This window comes from Bos taurus, chromosome 28, assembly GCF_002263795.3.
Source record: "Bos taurus isolate L1 Dominette 01449 registration number 42190680 breed Hereford chromosome 28, ARS-UCD2.0, whole genome shotgun sequence".
Lineage (NCBI taxonomy): Eukaryota > Metazoa > Chordata > Mammalia > Artiodactyla > Bovidae > Bos > Bos taurus.
The window spans coordinates 30,212,796-30,236,908 of NC_037355.1; the positions used below are offsets into that span (position 1 = coordinate 30,212,796).

A 24,113-nucleotide genomic window follows, 5' to 3' on the forward strand; every position below is an offset into this window, starting at 1 on the left:
GACTTGGAGCAAGGGGAAATAGTGCAAATATGCCTATATTTGAATGCCTTGCCTTGAGTAAAATAAAGTCTTTCCCTTTGACTCAGGAGTCTCATGTCTTCTGTCAATTAGTATCAGACTTTTTTTTTCCTAATTAGCTTTTAAAACATGATAAAATCAAATCCCATATCTCATGGTTTTCTGTTTTTATAGTTTAACCTTTTACAGTGTTTCATATTGAGAGATCCAGCTCCTGGCTGAAAACCCATGTGTGATTTTTCAAGGTGTCATAGAGATCAACAAAGGTTTTATATGGTGGGCTTTAAATGGGAAAGCTGCCCTCCCTACTCCTCACTTGGTACAAAGCCAATCAACTGTCTCTGAAGGGAGTTGCAGTCAAGGACTCGTCCCACATGGCCAACCATGCTCATCCTTACACATATCAGTATTCCTAGGCCAAGTACCTTCGTTTGGAAACTTGACTGGGGCTTTCATTGAGACCTGGCTTATATTTCTATGTGAAGACCTTCTTATTAGGGAAGTTAAAGAATTTTGAAGACACCTTTCTGTTCTGTGACTTAGTACTCAATACTTTTCTACACCTGGCCCTCCTTCCATCTTATTCCAGACCCAAGGTCTTAAAACTACTGGAGCCTTTTTTTGCAGACTCTCCTTGGAAGGAAAGTTATGACCAACCTAGATAGCATATTGAAAAGCAGAGACATTACTTTGCCAACAAAGGTCCATCTAGTCAAGGCTATGGTTTTTCCTGTGGTCATGTATGGATGTGAGAGTTGGACTGTGAAGAAGGCTGAGCGCCGAAGAATTGATGCTTTTGAACTGTGGTGTTGGAGAAGACTCTTGAGAGTCCCTTGGACTGCAAGGAGATCCAACCAGTCCATTCTGAAGGAGATCAGCCTTGGGATTTCTTTGGAAGGACTGATGCTAAAGCTGAAACTCCAAGACTTTGGCCACCTTATGCGAAGAGTTGACTCATTGGAAAAGACTCTGATTCTGGGAGGGATTGGGGGCAGGAGGAGAAGGGGACGACAGAGGATGAGATGGCTGGATGGCATCACCGACTCGATGGACATGAGTCTGAGTGAACTCCGGGAGTTGGTGATGGACAGGGAGGCCTGGCGTGCTGCGATTCATGGGGTTGCAAAGAGTCGGACACGACTGAGCGACTGATCTGATCTGATCTTGGAAGTGAAGCAACCCCCACGTTGGTTAAGATTCACCTGATCTTTGATCAGTGTACTGGTCTTTGGGGGGAACATATGGAGCAGTAGGGAGCTGACACTTTCTACAATTTAACCTCTTTTTTTTTTCTTTAATTTTTATCAGAGTGTAATTGTTTACAATATTGTTTCAGGTGTAAAGCAAAGTGAATGTTACACATATACATTTATCCACACTTTTTTAGAATCTATTCCCATTCCCATGTAGGTCATTATATAGTATTGAGTAGAGTTCTCAGTAGGTCCTTATTAGTTATCTATTTTATATATACTTGTGTTTATATGTCAATCCTAATCCTCCAGTTTATCCCTCCTCCCCTTTGCCCCCTGGTAACCATAAGTTTATTTTCTACATCTGTAACTCTATTTCTGTTTTGTAGATAAGTTCATTTGTACCTTTTTTTGTTCTTCTATATGAAGAACAAAATATATACAGAAAATATATATTCTGTATATAATCTGTATCATGTATTTGTCTTTCTCTGACTTACTTCACTCAGTATGACAATCTCTAGGTCCATCCGTGTTGCTGCAAAGTAGTCTCTTTCTTGTAGTATCACTGTAAGTGATGAAAGACTTAATTAGTTTCAGTTTGATTTGTTGTCTTTTTTTAATTTTTGGTGCACAGCTTATGGGTTCTTAGTTCCCTAACCAGGAATTAAACCCTTGCTCTCAGCCTTGAAAGATAGAATCCAAACCACTGGTGTGCGTGCATGCTCAGTTGCTGTGTGGTGTCTGAATCTTTTTGACCCCGTGGACTGTAACTGCCAGGCCTTGTCCATGGGATTTCCTAGGCAAGAATACTGGAGTGGGTTGCCACTTGTGTCTCCAGGGGACGTTCCTGACCTCAGGATCAAACTTGTGTCTCCTGCTTAGCAGGCAGATTCTTTACTGCTGAGCCACCAGGGAAGCCCTCTTAATCACCTGGATCACCAGGTAATTCCTGGCTTGTCTTAATCAACTACGCTGATATCTGACAGCCCATCTTTCTTCAACTCACTTGAGTTCCTGACGCATATAAATGGAATCATTTAGTTCATCAGTTCAGTTCAGTCGCTCAGTCATGTCTGACTCTTTGTGACCCCATGGACTGTAGCATGCCAGGCTTCCCTGTCCTTCACCAACTCCTGGAGCTTGCTCAAACTCATGTCCATCGAGTTGGTGATGCTGTCCAACCATCTCATCCTCTGTTGTCTCCTTCTCCTCCCGCCTTCAATCTTTGCCATCATCAGGGTCTTTTCCAATGAGTCAGTTCTTCTAATCAGGTGGCCAAAGTATTGGAGTTTCAGCTTTAGCCTCAGTCCTTCCAATTAATATTCAGGGCTGATTTCCTTTAAGATTGACTGATTTGATCTCCTTGCTGTTCAAGGGACTTTCAAAAGTCTTCTCCAACTCCACAGTTCAAAAGCATCAATTTTTTGGCCCTCAACCTTCTTTGTGGTCCACCTCTTACATTCATACATGACCACTGGAAAAACCATACCTTTGACTGGATGGACCTTTGTTGGCAAAGTAATGTGTTTGTTTTTTAACATGCTGTATAGTTTTGTCATAGCTTTTCTTCCAAGGAACAAGAGTTTTTAAATTTCATGGCTGCATTTAGTCCATAACTGTTGAATTTTCTTTGCTTTAGTTGGCACAAGTACATCAGAGATTATCATGCCTTTTGTTGAGTATGAGTAGTTTGTTTCTTTTGTGACTGAGTAATATTCCATCATGTTGATGTACTGCAGCTTGTATATCTATCCCTAATGGAGGAATACTTAGATTGTTTCCAGTTTTGGTGATTCCTGATAAACTGCTATAAACATTTCTGTGTATATTCTTTATTAGCAAACGTTTTCATTTCGCTAGAAGTGGAATTGCTGGATCACATGCTTCATAAGAAACTGTCAAAGTGGCTGTTATCATTTTACATTCCCACCAGCAGTATATTAAGAGATTTAGTGGCTTCACATTCTTGCCAGTACTTGGTATTGTTGGCTTTTGTTATTTATCCACTGTAACAGGGGTAAAGTAGTTTCTCATTGTTTTATTTATACTTCCTAACGATTTTGAGCATATTATTCTTTTTTTTTTTTTACTATCTGTATACCTTCTTTAGAGCAATATTCAGATCTTTTTTTTAAAAAAATAAATCATGTTCATTTTTTGACCCTAGTTGAGGGTCAGAACGATATTCTTCTATATTTTCTTCTAGAAATTTCATTGTTTAATTGTTATATTTAGGTCTGTATTCCATTTGAGTTTTTGTGTTTGTAGAATGAGATAGGTAGCAATGTTTCTTTTTAATCCTCACTTTGGCATATAGGTATCCACTTGTTCCAACCATTACCCTTTGCTGAAATCTTTTTAAATCACTGTAATTGCCTTTGTACTTTTTTCAAAATCAATTCTGTGGTTGTTTTTCTGTACTGTATGTTCTGTCCCATTGATCTACATGTCTTACTCTGTTTCCAATATGCTGTGGTGATTTCTGTAGCTTTATAGTAACCCTTGATGTATGTGTTTTCTGTGGTCTCTATAATCATATTAAGTTGAATCTAAAAGTTGAAATTATTACATTTCACAGGTTGAAATTGTTTCGCATTTATATTCATGTGCAGGCGTGCTCAGTCACTTTGGTCGTGTCCAGCTCTGTGTGACCCTGTGAACTGTAGCCCGCCAGACTCCTTTGTCCATGGGATTCTCCTGGCAAGAATACTGGAGTGGACTTCCATGCCCGGCTCCAGGGCATCTTCCCAACCTAGAGATCAAACCCACGTCTACTGCATTGCAGGCAGATTCTTTGAACCGCTGAACCATTGGGGAAGCCCATTTATAGTCATAAACATCTATAAATTTTCACTATTGAATTTTGATTAATGTACATGTTAGAAATTGTTTTCAATATCCAAAGTGTTGTTAACTTACAGTTGAAGAGAATTTTGTAATAGTGACTGTAGTTAATAGTAGTAAGTAGAAAAATTAAATAGAAAAGGGAAAACTTATACATGTTGCTAGTTGTCACTACTTTTAAAAAATATTTTTATTTTTAGTGAGACTTTTTTTGTTTTCATAGGTGGTTTAATTTTTATAGGTTCTCCTAGCAGCAGAACCTAGGACAAGAATTTTAAAATGCCAATTGGGGACATGCAGGTGTCTCTCAAAAGGGTGGCAGGAGGTGATTCAGGGAAGACAGAACAGCTCATAAAAAGTCATTAAGCCTACTATCACAATAGGATACTGGGGCTTTATCCTGTGGGGAAACTTTAGGAATAATCAGTGTTGATATTGGAGAAGGCAATGGCACCCCACTTCAGTACTGTTGCCTGGAAAATCCCATGGATAGAGGAGCCTGGAAGGCTGCAGTCCATGGGGTCACTGAGGATCGGACACGACGGAGCGACTTCACTTTCACTTTTCACTTTCATGCATTGGAGAAGGCAATGGCAACCCGCTCCAGTATTCTTGCCTGGAGAATCCCAGGGATGGGGGAGCCTGGTGGCCTGCCATCTATGGGGTCGCACAGAGTTGGACACGACTGAAGCGACTTAGCAGCAGCAGCAGCAGTGTTGATATCATTTTCAGAATTAACTCACGGAAAATGCAAGTATATTTCCTGTTACTGATTGTGTTGTGTGGTTTAGAAGACTGTGCACCTGCCTAGTGCCCACATGGGCACAGTAGCTTTCATCAGTTCAGGAGAAGATCCCTCTGGGGCAGAGAGGAAGCTTGTGGCATTTAGAAGCCTTGAGCCAGAGTAAACTGTTAGGTTCAAAGAACACGCAGGGACACTGATAGCATCTGTGTCCTATGCATGCTCTATGACTTCTAAGTCCCTTTTCTGGGTTATCGTAATAAATAACTTCAATCAGATCATCCCTATAGTGATATTTCCTAAATAAATTAGATTACACTTTCTGTACTTAAGTGTCTGTCTCCACTTTTTATTCATAAAGCTTCATTAAGTTTTGTTTATTTATCCTTGTCATACTATTTACTTATGTGAGAGACCTTATTAACTACACACTTGGAAATATTATTGTTTATTCCATCTTAAAATCATGTTAAAATGGCAAATAAGTGTATAATACATTTTCATCATCTTTAGCTATCAGAAGAGTGCAAGTTAAAAACATGTGAAGCATTGCACATCTTTAATTAGCTAACATTTTTAAGTGATGACAGTAACAAATCCTGATGAGAATACAGAAGAACTGGCTCTCTCATACATTGCTGGTGGGAATATAGAATGACACAGCCACTCTGGAAACAGCTTCACATTTCTTTTAAAATTGAACATACATTTTCATGACTCAGCAGTCACATTCCTGAGCATTTGTCATAGAGAAATGAAACTTAAGTTCCTGCAAAGACTTCCTACACTGTATTCATAGCACTTTGTTATTGCCCCAAACTGGAAGCAATCCAAATAACTTTTATCAAATGAATGGCTAAATTGTGATACATCTGTACGATGAAATACTACTCAGCTTTAAAAAAGAGTGAAATATTGCTTCAGAAAACAATCGGAGAAGGCAATGGCACCCCACTCCAGTACTCTTGCCTGGAAAATCCCATGGATGGAGAAGCCTGGTAGGCTGCAGTCCATAGGGTCGCTAAGAGTCAGACATGACTGAGCGACTTCCCTTTCACTTTTCACTTTCATGCCTTGGAGAAGGAAATGGCAACCCACTCCAGTGTTCTTGCCTGGAGAATCCCAGGGACGGGGGAGCCTGGTGGGCTGCTGTCTGTGGGGTCACACAGAGTCGGACACGACTAAAGTGACTTAGCAGTAGCAGTAGCAGTCAGACAACAATTTGCATGGATTTCAAGGGGGGTCACACTGAAGGTAAAAAGCCAGTTGCAAATGGTTATATTCTATGTGATTCTAATTATATAATATCCTTGGAATTAAAAATATATGTAGTTTTGAAATATATTAAAATGGTTGTCAGAGGTTTAGGGATGAAGGTGAAAGACAGTGTAAATAGAAAGAATCTTCACAAAAAGCTGTCTTGGTGGTGATGGAACGGTTCTATATCTTGATTGTGGTAGTTGTACAAATCTGTACACCATTAAGATTTTATAAACTATACACATACACAAACAAGAATGAGTGTGAAACCTAGTGAAATCTTAATCGGATCTGTAGTTTAGGATTGTACCAATGTCAAGTTCCTGGATTTGAAAATGAGCTATGGTTATATAATACATCATCTTTAGGGAAAACTGGGTGAAGGTAATGTAGGAGCCTTCTATACTATTTTTTGCAATTTCTTGTGAATCTGAAATTAGTATTTGGTTACTCAGTATGTTTTATTTATTGACATTCATTTACATCTTGTAAGCTGATTCTTCATTACAGAGTAATCCCATAGTATGTAATTTAAAGTGTTTTTTAAGTTAGGGCTTAAAAGACTATGAAACTAATTGTATGAAATTTAATTTTATCAAATGTTTCCTTGTCTGTTTTAAACCTTTTCACAGAATTTCAAGGTTGCAAATATAAATAAAATAATTTCATTTTTAAATGATCTACTTTATAGACTAAATTAGAGAACACTCATGATTTCTTAAGAATTCTAGGTTGTAAATTAAAACCTTTGGTCACTCATCTCATTGATATAAATCTATAATCTTTCCTACTTGTAACATTCTTTTTGGGTTTTTTTGACCTGTGTGTGCTCATTTCTTGAATCTCAGCTTAAATGTGACTTTCTTGTGGAAGTCTTTCTTACTCTGACACTCTTCTTTCAAAATCTTTGTTTCTACTCAGATATATGCTTCTATGCCAAGTCGAATTCATTTTACATATGTACAGAGTGATCAAATAATGGGAAAGTTAATCAACCAACAGTGTCATTTGGTATAAAATTTTGGAGTACATCCTAAATCTTAAAACATATTAATAAATTATTGAAAAGATGAGAGCACCCAACCTATTCTAGTGATACTTAACAGAGATGTATTTGTAAGTGGTAGAAGAAATATCACTCCCTGAGTGTAAGATCAATTGCTGTTCATTTTATTCACCTGAAGATAAATCACTTTTTCAGATTTTGCAGACTTTCCCTTTTTCTGAAAAAATGATATATTAAAGTGAAAGTTTCTTTACTATATCAATGCTAACTTCCTCTTCCTTTATAATACTTCTATATTGAAGGAACCCAGAGGTCAACAGTAAGTCTTGTCTGCTCTCTTTTTTATTTCAATGTTATTTCTAAACGACTTGATGAAATTCCCTTCCATTTTGGAGGACCATTTTTCACCTGCATATGAGGAAATTTAAACTATTTGAGCTGATATTAACATATTCTATTACTATAAATTATCTATGATTAAAAAAAGTATTTGTCAATTTATATTTATTAAGTATAATTTTAGGATTCAAATCTACTGACCAGAAAATAAATAGTGTTTTTTGGTATGATGAAAGGAAAAATGTATATGATAATGGTTAATTATCTAAGGAAATGTTTTCAGTGTTTCATCGTGTGTCAGAATTTTGCACTGCTTATATTATATGAGGAAAAACTTGGTTATTTCCCTATATTCTCATACACTTTTTGACACTTTGACAAGTACGATAGTTTTTATTTCTGCACCTAGTGACTTTTCATTCTAAAAATATTGTTTGAACCAGGTTTCAGAAGATGTATTCTGGTTCCTAGTTTGGGAACTCTGCTGCTGCTGCTGCTAAGTCGCTTCAGTCATGTCTGACTCTGTGCGACCCCATAGACGGCAGCCCACCAGGCTCCCCCATCCCTGGGATTTTCCAGGCAAGAACATTGGCGTGGGTTGCCATTTCCTTCTCCAGTGCATGAAAGTGAAAAGTAAAAGTGAAGTCGCTCAGTCGTGTCCGACTCTTCGCGACCCCATGGACTGCAGCCTACCAGGCTCCTCCGTCCATGGGAGTTTCCAGGCAAGAGTACTGGAGTGGGGTGCCATTGCCTTCTCCTTGGGAACTCTATTACTATTCAAAACTAAGCATTTTCATCTTTTATGAAAATGAGGGCCTATGTACCATTTGTTTTGATAAAGTGAGTAGAAATATGGATTATTCTGAGAAGTCTAGAATATATAGTTTTATTGTGTATATCTAGATACAATAGATTAAAGACCAGGGGATCAAAATAGAGTCAAGAAATAAATAAACATAACACTGGAAATTCTGGAAGAAAATATATAAAACTGGCAGCCAGGGGAGGAAAACTAAGAAATTACTATTTGTGGGAGAATTTTTTTCTACTCATGTGCTTTCTTACTGTTTTAATCACTTTTATTACATGTTATGTATTATGAATTTTAAGTATTGTATATAATTTTGAAAAATTAAAATACACTGTCAGATTTTTGTAAGAGCAATTTAATTGTCCATTTGCTAATTATACCAGGATTAATGTGATATGCAGAACATTGGACACTGTCTTTCAAATGCTTTTTTAAAAAAACAGTACAACCTTCTTCCATAAGAAATATCTCTTAATAAACTATTCATTAGACATACACCATTATCCTTTATGTCAGAAATTTAAAAGAAGAAAAATTTTATGACTGGCCTGAATGATGAACATTTGTCCTCATTTTCTTGTGCTCTGGCCTTTGTGATATCCAAAGGTACAGTTCCCAGGTGGCACCACTGGTAAAGAACCTGCCTGAAAATGCAGGGAACATAAGAGATGTGGGTTCTATCCCTGGGTTGAGGAGAACCCCTGGAGGAGGTCATGGCAACCCACTCCAGTATTCTTGCCTGGAGAATCACATGGAGAGAGAACCCTGGTGGGCTGTAGTCCAAACGGTTGCAAAGAGTTGGACACGACTGAAGTGACTTAGCATGCACACACATGACCTTTGTGATATCCGAAGTTACAGTTTTTTTCTTCCTTTTATAGTATACTAACACAAGTATATTTGATGCAATGTCCTAATTTTGTTTTTTTAACATTTAAATTTTAATTTTTATCATCCTTTTCCCAAGATTTCTTACACTTGCCATACTATATTGTGTACATTGAAATAATTTTGGAAATTATTACTTTTGCTTCTTGCTGTCTCTGGTTTTGTTTTGCTATTTGTGGCCTCTTCAGAGTTTTATATATGTTTGGACTGACTTATTGGAAAATCCACCATGTGTTAGCTCTCCTAATAGTTCCCCATGTCATGCAGCTCCTTACATAACACAAGTAACTATTCTTGGTGTTTTGTATATGTATTTATTTGACTGTCATTTTATTGAAAATTGTTTGACAGTTGTTTACTTATGAAAAATGCAAGACTAGCACGCTCAGTTTGTGCTGTTATAGTTAATTGTTGCTATATGGGTATTTTCAAATTTTAAAAGACTCAGAACCGTAAAATATGTACTTAGCACAAATTTTACCGCTCTTTGGTACTTTTAAAACTGTGCTTTAACTTTTTAAACCTTTGTTCTCATGCTACTTCAAAAAAATAATTTTATTGAGGTATAGTTCGTCTGCCAGACTTTTAATCATTGAAAGGGTACAGTTCCATGGTTTTCCCTATATTCACAAATATGTGTGGCCACCACCAGTGTCAATTTTGGTACCTTTTTATTACTTCAAAAAGAAACCCCATACTCTTCAGCTATCACTCTCTGGTTCTCCTTCATGTGTTTTCCACATGAATTTTGGAGTCAGCTTGCACATTTCTACAAAAAATACAGCTTGGACTCTGATTAGGATCAATGTGGGTATTGCTGGCCATATTAACTGTGTGAAGTCTTCTGACTCTGAAAAAGTGGGATGTTTTTTCATTTGTTTAGATCTTTAAATTCTTTCAACAGTGTTTTATAGTTTTCAGAAGTTTTTCACGTTAAAAGAAAGTATTTCCAAATATATTTTATTTAAAAAAATAATTTGTTTTTGGCTGTGCTGGGTCTTCATTGCTGTGTGCAAGCTTTCTCTGGCCGCGGCAAGTGGGGGCTGCTCTCACTGCAGTGCCCGGGCTTTTCATTGTGGTAGTTCTTGTTGTGGAGCACAGGCTCTAGGTGCGTGGGCTTGAGTAGTTTCTGCTTGTGGGCTCGGTAGTTGTGCCCCGAGGGATCTAGAGCACAGGCTCATTAATTGGGCTCATGGGCCTAGTTGCTCCCAAGCATGTGGGAATTTCCCAGAAGAGAGATGAAACTCGTGTTCCCTGCATTGACCAGCAGATTCTTAACGACTGGACCACCAAGGACGTCCATATTTTTTCATTTTGGTGTTATTGTAAATTGAATTACTTTTTAAATTTCATTTTTCAGTTGTTCATTGCAAGTGTATAGAGATAGAATTCATTATTTAAATTTTGATCTTATTTCCCGTAGCTTTTCTGAACTCATTTCTAATATTTCTGAACTAAGTTCTTATATTTTTCAGTGAATTCCCTACGGTTTTCAATGTACTAAATATGTTATCTATTAGTTTGGCCAAAAAGTTCATTTGAGTGTTCCATAACATAGTACAGAAAAACCCAAACAAACTTTTTGGTAAACACAATACAAATACTTTTCCTTCTTCTTTTCCAGTTTGGAACCCATTTGTTTATTTGTTTCTTTTGCCTACTTGCCTTGACTAGTGCCTCTTTGTTGTTGTTTAGTGGCTAAGTTGTGTCTGACTCCTGTGACCCCATGAACTGCAGCACCCCAGTCTTCTCTGTCCTTTACTATCTCCCTGAGTTTGCTCTTGGCCATTGAATCAGTGATGTCATCCAACCATCTCATCCTCTGTTGCCCGCTTCTCCTCTTGCCCTCAGTTTTTCCCAGCATCAGGGTCTTTTCCAGTTAGTCAGCTGTTCACATCAGGTGGCTAAAGTATTGAAGCTTCAGCTTCAATGTCAGTCTTTCCAATGAATATTCAGGATTGATTTCCTATAGGAGTGACTGGATTGATCTCCTTGCTGTCCAAGGGACCCTGAGGGGTCTTCTCCAGCACCACAGTTTGAAAGCGTCAGTTCTTCGGCACTCAGCCTTCTTCATGGTCTAGCTCTCACATCCATACATGACTATTGGAAAAACCATAGCTTTGACTGTACAGACCTTTGTTGACAAAGTGATGTCTCTACTTTTTCATAGACTGTCTAGGTTTGTCATAGTTATTCTTCCGAGCTGCAAGCATCTTTTAATTTTGTGGCTGCAGTCACCATCCGTACTGATTTTGGAGCTCAAGAAAATGAAATCTGACACTGTTTCCACATTTTCCCCATTTGTTTGCCATAAAGTGATAGGACCAGATGCCATGATCTTTGTTTTTTGAATGTTGAGTTTTAAGCCAGATTTTTGACTCTTTTCTTTCTCCTTCATCAAGAGGCTTGTTAGTTCCTCTTCACTTTCTGTCATTAAAGTGGTATCATCTGCGTATCTGAGGTTGTTGCTATTTCTCCCAGCAATCTTGATTCCAGCTTGTGCTTCATCCAGCCTGGGATTTCAAATGAGGCACTCTGCAAAAAGTTAAATAAGCAGGGATCTAGTATAATGTTGAAGAGAAGTGATGAGAGTAAACATCCTTGTGTTGTTCCTTGTCTGAGGGCCAAGTATCCTGTCATTCACAATGATGTTTACTGTGTATTTTTCTTAAATGTTCTTTATCATATTCAAGAAGTTCCTGTCTATTACTAGTTTGTTGAATTTGTTAAACTTGAAACAGTGTTAGATTTGCCAGGTGTCTTTTCTGTGTTTGTTGTCATAAGCATATGAGTTTTGTTTTCTATACTGTTGATATGATATATAACATTAGTTGGTTTTGAGATGTTAAGCCAATCTTGCATTCCTGGGATTAAATCTCATTGGTTATATTATATAATTCGTTTTTATACATTGCTGGATTTGTTTTTGCTAATATTTTACTGAGGATTTTTACATTATATTCATAAGATGTATTGGTCTGTAATTACCTTATTTCTATCTGTGGTTTGGTATCATGGTAATACTGCTCTATAAAATGAATTGGGGTTTGTCTTTTTCTGTTTTTTGGAAGAATCTGTGGAGAATTTTTAAATTCTTTAAATATTTGTTAGAATTCAGTGGTGAAATCATCTGATCTTTTTCGTTTGTGGGTAGTTTTTGATTACTAATTACTTCACTAGTATTGGTTTCTAAAGATTACGTGTTTATTCGCGAGTCAGTTTCAGTAGTTTGTGGTCATTCTATTCATTGTATTACCCATCTTATCTGAGTTACCTAATTAATTTTTATGTCTGTTTTTTTCATTACAATAGCCATTTCAGGTCTCTTCTGGATATTTGCATGATACATCACTTCCCACCCTTTTACATTCAATCTGTTTGTAGCTTTTGATGTAAGGTGTGGTTCTTCTAGACAAACATAAATGTTTTTAGCAAAACTAATACAATTATGTAAAGTTTAAAAATAAAATAAAATTAAAAATATATATATATGGAAAAAATAAGTAAATAAAAGTATCAGAACTATTGATATGAAAATGTGAGATTTGTCTCATTATTTTATTTCCATGAATCAGTATACTAGTCCACAAATTGTTTCCTACTTTTTCTATAAGACTCAGCTTGTTTTTACTATGGCCATCAAAGAAATATTTAATAAGATTAAGTTTCATTGTATTTTGAAAGTTCTGTTATTTTTTGAGTTGTAAATTCATTTCCCTTATTTTCATGTCATGAAATGAATTAAAAAATAGTGATTTGAAGTTTCCTAAACACTGGATTTTTATTATATTGAATAGTTATATCTTATAATGTGATCTTCTGGCATGGAGAAATACTATAATGTTAAATATATTTTTTAGTTGAATTTATGTATCATTTAGATTTTTCTCTGATAGTTTAAATTTTTATATTGACAGTTTGTTGCATATTGATAAATGCTTTTAAGTCGTAATAGTGTGTGATTTTAACATGGATTGGCCTAATCCAATGTAATTGTTTAATTAGCTTGTAGTTACTGCAAGCTAGTCTAAATTTTCACTGATTTCCAGTCTCTAATCAGTTGACTTCTGAGATACATTTCCTACATTTTTTTTCCTTTAAAAAAAAATCTTAAAAACTGAGAACACTAAAATCACTTAAATACAAATTATAAAAGTGTTTCATAATGTTTTAAAGAAGCAATCTTGTTTTTGAAATGTCTAGTTTTGTGTATAGAGTTCCTTAGGGATTAAAAAAAATAGTTTTTCTGGATTACATACATAAAAATGTATGGAGAAGAAGTAAGATTTTATAAACACTGTTAATCATTCTACATTAAAAAAGTTTTCCTTTTTCAAAAAACCCTCACTTTAAAATAGTGGTCAAAATATGTATTCAACAAATTAGTGTAAGACTTGTAATGCAGGCAAGTATACCTTTGGCTTTTTTAGTTTTTCTACTGATTACCACTGTTAAGCAGAAGTTTCATATGGGAATAGGAAAAAATGAACTCGTCATTCTCTTGAGCATCTGGAGTAAGTTTACTGCCAGAGGCAAGCTGGTAATTCCTATATTCTTATCCGTACAGCAAATCTTATGCTGCCCTGAAATGAATCACATGCACAGCTTCATTGACTCTCACAGAAATATTCTAGTGCCTATGTGAGTTTTTTTAGCTGGATAAATTGCATCTCTGGGCCTCAGTACAATTCCTTTATAAATAGTAAAGATACCCCTATAACACAGTTCCTTCATCCTTAGTATGCTTTGATAATTATCCATGGAGTCCTAAAGTAGGTATGAAAAGAATTATTGTTTTTAAATGAATGTTATATCTTATCAAAAACATGATGAACTTTAACTCTTTTATGGCTATTTAGAGCTGAAGACATTATTTGTATAGTCTTATGGAAAACTTTATAAATATCTGGGATGATAGAAACAGTCAAAGGCCTGATGGGAACTCACAAAGTAGAAAGTCTACTCCATGCTCTGCCAGCAAGTAGCTGAGTGATCTTGGGCAAGTGATTCAACTATTTAATAATTTAATAATACTTCATAATTAATTATATATGATTATTGTGGGGAAATTAACAAGATGGTGCCAGTCAGGCTCTGTTGCCCCACACTCTCACGCCCTCTCACCCCATATTCTGGAAACAATGACTTTGCACAGCTGTGTAACAGCTGAGGTCATTTATGACACTGCACATGTGTATCACGAGGCACTCGCTTGGTCATGGGGGCTTTGTGCCATATGCGTACATGAGCTTCACCATGAAAGCCCTGGCTGCTGCTGCATCAGGGCTACATTGGAGCTACATTGTAGTTATGTTATATGGGACTGTGTTTTTGCTATGTTATAGTTGTGTTATGGTTATGTTATAGCTGCTGCATCAGCCAGGAGAGAGGCTGTGTTATGGCTGCTGTGCCAGCCAGGTGAGAATAAATGTGTCTGTAGTTCCTGGGTTTCCCTGGTAGCTCAGCTGGTACAGAATCTGCCTGCAGTGCAGGACACCCTGGTATGATTCCCGGGTTGGGAAGATCCCCTGGAGAAGGGGTAGGGTACCCACTCCAGTATTCTTGGGCTTCAGTGGTGGCTCAGATGGTGTGGAATCCTCCTGCAATGTAATAGAGCTGGGTTCAATCCCTGGGTTGGTTAGATCCCCTGGAGGAGGATATTGCAACCCACTCCAGTATTTATGCCTGAATAATGCCCATGGACAGAGGAGCCTGGCGGGCTATAGTCCATGTGGTCTCAAAGAGCCGGACACTACTGAGCAACTGCACAGCAGCAGTTCCTGCGTCTCCTCGAGTCTTCTTCCAGCCTCTTAGTTCCTGCCTCACCTACCCTGGGTTCAGTGAACAGTGTGCTCAGTGTGAACAGCAAGACAACTGGTGCTGTGAACAGGATCAGCTAGATAATTATAAATTAGATAATTATTTTAGACTTGATTTCTGTGGTCCATATAGCTCCTGAATTTTATGACATTGCTCCATTTTATTTTATATTGTTTTTTAATCTAAGTAAAAGCAACTATTATATTGACGGGAAAGATCTATTTGCAGGTGAGTTACTAGGTATGTTATTGCTTCTCGTTTTTCATCCACTGCTTCCATTTTTTGTGATTATGTTTATGATATGCATTTGTAATGCATTTTTTTAAGTCCAAGCAGAACACTGCAGTAAGTAACTAAAACTTCACTACAACTTGCAGTTGCCCAGCATCTAGAGAGAGTTATTATACAACTTACTGAGAAATGCTGGGCCGTATGAATCAGAAGCTGGAATCAAGATTTCCAGGAGAAATATCAGTAACCTCAGATATGCAGATGACACCACCCTTATGACAGAAAACAAAGAGGAATTAAAGAGCCTCTTGATGAAGGTGAAAGAGGAGAGTGAAAACCCTGGCTTAAAAACTCAACATTCAAAAAACCTAAGATCATGGCATCTGCTCCCATCGCTTCATGGCAAATAGATAGGGAAACAATGGAAACAGTGACAAACTTTATTTTCTTGGGCTCCAAAATCCCTGCATACGGTGATGGCAGCCATGAAATCAAAAAATGCTTGTTCCTTGGAAGAAAAGCAATGACAAACCTAGACAGCATATTATAAAGCAGAAACATTACTTTACTGACAAAGGTCCGTCTAGTCAAAGCTATGGTTTTTCCAGTAGTCGTGTATGGATGTGACAGTTGGACAATGAAGAAGGCTGAGAGCCGAATTGATGCTTTTGAACTGTGGTGTTGGAGAAGACTCTTGAGAGTCCCTTGGACTGCAAGGAGATCAAACCAGTCAATCCTAAAGGAAATCCAGCCCTGAATGTTCATTGGAAGGACTGATGATGAAGCTGAAGCTCCAAAACGTTGGCCACCTGATACAAGGTGCTAATTCATTAGAAAAGACCCAGATGCTGGGGAAGACTGAAGGCAGAAAGAGAAGGGGATGACAGAGGATGAGATGGTTGGATGGCATCACTGACTCAATGGACATGAGTTTGAGCAAGCTCTGGGAGATGGTGATGGGCAGGGTAGCCTGGTGTGCTGCAGTTAATGGGGTTGCAAAGAGTCGGACATTACTGAATGACTGAACAACATTGCTAGCCTGGGGAAAATTCAGAATTCATAGTAGTTTCTTTCTCTTTTTGTCCACGGCCATATGTGGGATTTTTGTTCCCTGACCAGAGATTGAAGTGTGGAGTCTAATCACTGGACTACCAGGTATGAGTATAGCTTTCCCATCATCATAATGTCCAAAAATTGTAGACCAAGCCATCCTAAGTCAAGGACTGTCTGTAATACTATAGTAATGAATAATCTTTCACTTTGGAACAGCTGCCGCATGTAGATCGGTTTCTAAATTTTGGAATTACTGTCCTCTGATGCACTTCGCTGGCACTAGTAGCATCCTGTCCTTACTGCACTGTCCCCTGAGGACTGGTGCTCAAAAAGGCAGCACTAAGATATTTCTCTTGCTGCCATTTTTGTCTCGATCTGGAGGTCTCATGTCCTTCTGTCGTAGTGTGTGTGTGAGTGTGCATGCATGCACATGCTTGGATATAGAAAAAGGGAGAAAGAGATGAACAGGCACACACTGGCTGACTACTTTGTTAGCATATACCTACAGTTAAATAGGAGACCCTTGATAGTTTTTGAGTTAATGGCTCTTTATAGAAGTAGTGCAGGGTCTCATGGTTAGTAAGTAGCAGACTTGTATTTTGAACTGAGGCATTTTTTATAGGTAGATAATATAACCAGAAAATATTGTGCTAGTGGCTAGAATTTGATGAAAGGAGACAAATACGTATTTCATATCACATTTGCATACTTTTACCTTTGACTCTCCCTCTGATAGCTCAGTTGGTAAAGAATCCGCCTGCAGTTCAGGAGACCCCAGTTTGATTCCTGGGTCGGGAAGATCCGCTGGAGAAGGGATAGGCCACCCACTCCAGTATTCTTGGGCTTCCCTTATGGCTCAGCTGGTAAAGAATCTGCTTGCAGTATGGGAGACCTAGGTTCGATCCCTGGGTTGGGAAGATACCTTGGAGAAGGGAAAGGCTGCCCACTCCAGTATTCTGGCCTGGAGAATTCCACCAACTGTGTAGTCCATGGGGTCACAAAGAGTCGGACACGATGGAACGACTTTTACTTTCACTTTTCACCTTTGACTCATGAGCAGTCTGAATGTTTTCCTCCTCATCCCCATACGTTACACTAAAAAATGTGATAGGCTGTGGCTGGAATATCTCAGGATGAAATTCTTTTTATAACAGTATAGGTTTTGTGTAATTAGAACACATTGAAAAATAAAAGTACAATGACCTTGAATAAAAGTTGTGGAAATCTCCCTGCAGGCCAGTGGTTAGGACTCCATGCTTCCAATGAAGGGGACATGGTTTTGATCCCTGCTTGAACAACTGAGATCCTGCATGCCATGAAGCTGGCCAAAAAAAAAAAAATTAGAGAGTATCTTTATACTTGTTGTAGAATTACCCTGGGATTTCTTTGGAAGGAATGATGCTAAAGCTGAAACTCCAGTACTTTGGCCACTTCATGCGAAGAGTTGACTCATTGGAAAAGACTCTGATGGTGGGAGGGATTGGGGGCAGGAGGAGAAGGGGACAATAGAGGATGAGATGGCTGGATGGCATCACTGACTCGATGGATGTGAGTCTGAGTGAACTCCGGGAGTTGGTGATGGACAGGGAGGCCTGGCGTGCTGCAATTCATGGGGTCGCAGAGAGTCGGACATGACTGAGCGACTGAACTGAACTGAACTGAATATCCACAAATATTGATTTTAAGTGACACTCCTTATGTGATATTTTAGGTATTTTTAATCCTGTGTTTTGAGGAATCATTTGTAATGTAAGTTATAGAACATTTTAGAAAAATCCCTAGATTTAGCATTAGCATCAGATCAGATCTGATCCCAAAGAAAGGCAATACCAAAGAATGCTCAAACTATTGCACAATTGCACTCATCTCACACGCTTTGTTGATAAAGTGGTATCTTTGCTTTTTAATATGCTATCTGGGCTTGTCACGGGAGCTTCTCTGATGGGTCAGTGGTAAAGAATCCATCATCTTTCAGGATTTGAAATAGCTCAACTAGAATTCCATCACCTCCACTAGCTTTGTTTGTAATGATGCTCTAAGGCCCACTTGACTTCACATTCCAGGATGTCTGGCTCTAGGTGAGTGTGAATGATCACACCATCATGATTATCTGTGTCATGAAGATTTTTTTTGTACAGTTCTGTGTATTCTTGCCACCTCTTCTTAATATCTTATGCTTCTGTTAGGTCCATACCATTTCTGTCCTCTATCGAGCCCATCTGCATGAAATGTTCCCTTGGTATCTCTCATTTTCTTGAAGAGAACTCCAGTCTTTGCCATTCTATTGTTTTCCTCTATTTCTTTGCATTGATTGCTGAGGAAGGCTTTCTCATCTCTCCTTACTAGTCTTTGAAACTCTGCATTCAGATGCTTATATTTTTCCTTTTCTCCTTTGCTTTTCGCTTCTCTTCTTCTCACAGCTATTTGTAAGGCCTCCTCAGACAGCCATTTTGCTTTTTTGCATTTTTTTTCTTGGGGATCGTCTTGATTCCTGTCTTGTATACAGTGTCACGAACCTCCGTCCATAGTTCATCAGGCACTCTGTCTATCAGATCTAGTCCCTTAAATCTGTTTCTCACTTCCACTGTATATTCATAAGGGATTTGATTTAGGTCATACCTGAATGGTCTAGTGGTTTTCCCCACTTTTCAATTTAAGTCTGAATTTGGCAATAAGGAGTTCATGATCTGAGCCACAGTCACTCCCGGTCTTCCTTTTGCTGACTGTATAGAGCTTTTCCATCTTTGGCTGCAAAGAATATAATCAACCTGATTTCCGTGTTGACCATCTGGTGATGTCCATGTGTAGAGTCTTCTCTTGTGTTGTTGGAAGTGGGTGTGTCCTATGACCAGTGGATTCTCTTGGCAGAACTCTATTAGCCTTTGCCCTGCTTCATTCTGTACTCCAAGACCAAATTTGCCTGTTACTCTAGATGTTTCTTGACTTCCTAGTTTTATATTCCTGTCCCCTATAATGAAAAGGACATCTTTTTTGGGTGTTAGTTCTAGAAGGTCTTGTAGGTCTTCATAGAACTGTTCAACTTCAGCTTCTTCAGCCTTACTGGTCGGGGTATAGAGTTGGTTTACCGTGATATTGCATGGTTTGCCTTGGAAACGAACAAAGATCATTCTGTTGTTTTTGAGATTGCATCCAAGTACTGCATTTCAGACTCTTTTGTTGACTATGATGGCTACTCCATTTCTTCTAAGGGATTCCTGCCCACAGTAGTAGATATAATGGTCATCTGAGTTAAATTCACCCGTTCTGGTCCATTTAGTTCACTGATTCCTAGAATGTCGATGTTCACTCTTGCCATCTCCTGTTTGACCACTTCCAATTTGCCTTGATTCATGGACCTGACATTCCAGGTTCCTATGTGATATTGCTCTTTACAGCATTGGACCTTGCTTCTATCACCAGTCACATCCACATCTGGGTATTGTTTTGCTTTGGCTCCATCCCTACATTCTTTCTGGAGTTATTTCTCCATTTATCTCCAGTAGCATATTGGGCTCCTACCGACCTGGGGAGTTCCTCTTTCAGTATCCTATCATTTTTCCTTTTCGTACTCTTCATGGGGTTCTCAAAACAAGAATACTGAAGTGGTTTGCCATTCCCTTCTCCAGGGGACCACATTCTGTCAGATCTCTCCACCATGACTCGTCCGTCTTGGGTGGCCCCACAGGGCATGGCTTAGTTTCTTTGAGTTAGACAAGGCTGTGGTCCGTGTGATTAGATTGACTAGTTTTCTGTGATTCTGGTTTCAGTGTGTCTGCCCTCTGATGCCCTCTCGCAACACCTACCGTCTTACTTGGATTTCTCTTACCTTGGACGTGGGGTATCTCTTCACGGCTGCTCCAGCAAAATGCAGCCACTGCTCCTTACCGTGAGGAGATACCTGTCGTCCAAGGTAAGGCTTGTTACACTCGTTTAAAAATAGGCCACGTACTGGCACTGCATTTTGTGCATTCTAGCATTGGTCATTTAAAACAGTGAATATTAAACATGTGGGCTCCACGTCTGACCCACAGAACATCCACCCCAAATCTTCTTGTTCTGTGTAAAATATCCACTGTGTATGTACTATGAAAGTTTTATCTGGGCTCCATTATTAAGTCAAAAGAATGTAAATAGTCATATTATAATAAGCTAATGACTTGTATATTTCCATATGGATGAATGTCAGTATATCTAAATAGGAAATAAATTGCAATACTATCCACCTATATTTAAAAAAATAGAATATCTCCAGATTTGCATACTCATCACTGTAGAAGAGGTATGCAGGTTTTAAGGTTTCATAATCAGTTGTCAGAAAAATAGCAGTTATTCCTGCAATATCTCATTAGCATCTGACTCAAATTATTTTTAGATTACATGATTTAGAAGACATTATAACTCCACTAAGAATTTGTAATTATTCTGAGATGCTTTCATCATTAACTCTAGAGTCACTATCAGAAAGAGTAACAATATGATATAGGAAAAAAGCTAATCAACATGAGTAAAAATATGGTCACTTTCAGAAGAACAATCTGGTCATCTGGAAAAATCCCAGCTACAACCTGCAAATACTCCCATGTGGGAGACTGGCCAAGGCACATGATTTCTAGGCAGGAAAGCCATGAGATCGGGGTGAATTAAGGCTGTCTCTAAGGAGCAGGCTATAAACTTCCAAACTGACCTTGGGCAGCATAATTGGTCCCATTTCCTCTAACGCAGTCTCATGCTGTCCTCCCTACATCAACCCAAAGTTTGCTAAAGAGCATATTGGAGCAGAAATGGACATTCTAGCACATTCTTATTGCTATATTACGTTCAAAGACAAGAACATCCCACCCACAACAGTGTTGTTCCAGGAAGCAGGGTGGGAGTAGTCGTAGATTAGAAAAGAGACTATTAATTGCACAATTAATAAGAAAGTGAAAATGTTTCAAGATCTACAATAAAGCTGTATCCAAAGGAGTCTGTTTCGTCAGTGATGCTGGACTTTGAATTCTGTGCTAAAGCTTGTAATGAACTCACTCTGGTCTGTCAACCTGTGTCCGGCTTGCTTCCTGCCTATTTAGGGGTGCGTATGCTACACAGAGCTATGATGGATTCTATGGAGTGGTGAGATTCACAGAAGTTCCAGGGTGCTCATGTCAGGATCATTCCTTGTGGAAAGTTTGATGCAGATGAAGATAAAACGTTTTCTTGGACAATAATTGCAATTTCTTTCTTTTAAAGTCAGTGGGTTTCTTGTATAGTTCTGTTACAGTTGGCCCAGGTTTAATTTCAGCCATCTCCATGAAAGCAAAACACTCGGTGCTGGTAAACCTTTCTTTAGGCTTGTAGTGTTTGAATTAAAAAAAAATAGCTGCACCTTTGGTTAATTTTTCAACATGCTTCTGGAGCTCAATGTCTACATTAAAATGAGCATATGTATCTCCTGTTCTTGAAGCCACAGGAGTATCTTGCACAGGAGTTAAATTTGTGCCATTCAGGTCTTTTACCCTAACTGTGATATAGGGATCAGTGCATTGCCTGGCATCTTTCAGGCCAGTTTTCTCAATTCTGGTAGTAACGTCGTTCCTGGTTCTGATGGCAGCCTTGGTAATCAAGTACTGGGAGCTCTGGCAGGAAAGAAATCAGGAGACCCTGCTCCAGTGCCACCCTCTTCTTCATCTTCTTCAAATTCCGAATTCTCTTCTGCACCAGGTGCTAAAGTTCTTCTTAAAGGGACAGGCTGAACATCAAATGGGAGTTCTTTATTATATGTAAGAATATTCTTTAGGATTGGTTCTAGCCTCTTCAGATCTTCTGCCTCTCCTAAAATTGGTGCCCCAGCACTGCAGCAGACTTCGAGTCACCTCTGACATGTCTGACATGTCTGGTCCCCACCCCGTCCCCTCCCACCCCTACCCCAGGAAAGGCCGGGCTCTAGGGTGTCATTAACAAGGCCTGGCCCCGACATTAACAAGGCCAGGAGGAAGCGATACGGCCACTGCTGCCACCTGCCAAGGAGCCGCCGAAGCCCATTTGCCTTACCAAGTGTCTTTTAATTTCATGGCTGCAGTCACCACCTGTAGTGATTTTGGAGCTCAAGAAAAGAAAAACTGTCACTACTTGCACTTTTTCTTCTTCTGTTTGCCATGAAATGATGGGACCGGATGCCATGGTCTTAGTTTGTTTAATATTGAGTTTCAAGCCAGCTTTTTAACTCTCCTCTATCACCCTCATCAAGAGGTTCTTTATTAAGAGTTTCTCTTCACTTTCTGCCTTTAGAGTAGTATAATCTGCATATCTGAGGTTATTGATATTTCACCCAGCAATCTTGATTCCAGTGATGAGTAGAAATTTGTATAAAACCATACTCTTTGTAAATAGGCAGAATAACTCAGTTTTCCAAACTAAGTTGCACCCTGAAACATCTTTTCTTTCCTTTTTTTAATTGAGTTATTAATTTACAATGTTGTGTTAGTTTCAGGTGTACATCAAAGTGATTATATATATAAAACTTATTTATTATATATATTTATTCTTTTTTAGATTCTTTTCCATTATGGTTTATCACAGCATCCTGGATATTGTTCTCTGTGTTATACAATAGATCCTTGTTGTTTGCTTGTTTTCTATGTAGTTGTGTATAGAAGTTAATTCCAAACTCTTGATTTATCCTGTTGGTGACCATAAGCTTATTTTCTATGTCTGTGTATCTATTTCTGTTTTGTAAGTAAGTTCACTTGTATCGTCTTTTAAAATTCCACAAATAAGTGACATCATGTAATATTTGCTTTCCTCTATCTGACTTACTTCCTGGACATTTAGGTTACTTCCACATCTTGTTAGTGGCTCACTCATGTCCAACTCTTTGCAACCCCGTGGATTGTAACTCGCCAGGCTCCTCTGTCCATGAAATTGTTTAGGCAAGAAGACTGGAGTGAGTAGCCATTCCCTTCTGCAGGGAATCGTCCAACCCAGGGATCGAATGCGGGTCTCCTGCATTGCGGGCGAGTTCTTGAATGACTGAGCCACTCTTAGTTACTCTAAATAGCGCTGCTGTGAACATCACGGTGTTTAAGTAAGAGTTTTCCTAGATATATTCCCAGGAGTAGGATTGCAGGATTATATGGCAACTCTATTCTTAGTTTTTTAAGGAACCTTTGTAATGTTCCCCATTACGTGTAAGTGGCTGCACCAATTTACATTCTCAGCAACAGTGTAGGTGGTGAAACTTCTTTTCAGTTCTTTAATTTGCTTTTAGCCTTCTCTCTTTTTTTCTCTAGATTTTATGTTAATAATTTTTTCGTATCATCACATCTACCCAGTCTCTTATCCCTCTACCAGGAGATACCTTCCCAGCTTCTCAACTGAGCAACTGTTTTGGCTTTCAAGAAGTGTTTTCAGTGTCTTGTTGTGTAGTCATGCTTAACTGCATCCATATCTTTATTTCATTGTTTCTATCTAATATTTGAGAATTAGTTATTCCACTTTCATTTTATATCTAACATCCTTCATTTGTGCTTTTCTTCTCACCCTTGAGTCTACCTTCAAATCTTATCCCCTCCCTGGTCTTCACTATCTTTGTTATAAATGTGCTTAATTTCTCTCCCATCCCAATAAGAAAATCTCTCTCCAAAATCCTCCTTATCTATCTAGTTTCCTTTTCAGTTGAAATATTTAAAAATGTAGTCTATACTTCTTTATTTCTTCATTGTTCTTACCACTTCTCTGAAACTCAGGTAGTAGGAGCCACTGATTATGATTTGGTCATCCAATCCACTGAACACTTTATAGTTCTCATCTCATTTGACTCATTTATCAGTGTTGACTCTACCACCAGTTTGAAGCTTTTTTCCTCTCTGGCTTCGCTTCTGTGATAACCTGTTCCTCAGGTTTTCTTCCTTTCTGGTTCCTCTCTCT

The 24,113-nt window shown here is 38.4% G+C and overlaps 1 protein-coding gene and 1 pseudogene across 6 annotated transcripts in view; one reads left to right on the plus strand and one right to left on the minus strand.

Moving 5' to 3' along the window:
* The window catches only part of ADK (adenosine kinase), a 543,729-nt gene that overhangs the window by 200,124 nt on the left and 319,492 nt on the right, over window positions 1-24,113 (plus strand).
* On the minus strand, window positions 21,359-22,164 carry LOC101902916 (axin interactor, dorsalization-associated protein-like; annotated as a pseudogene).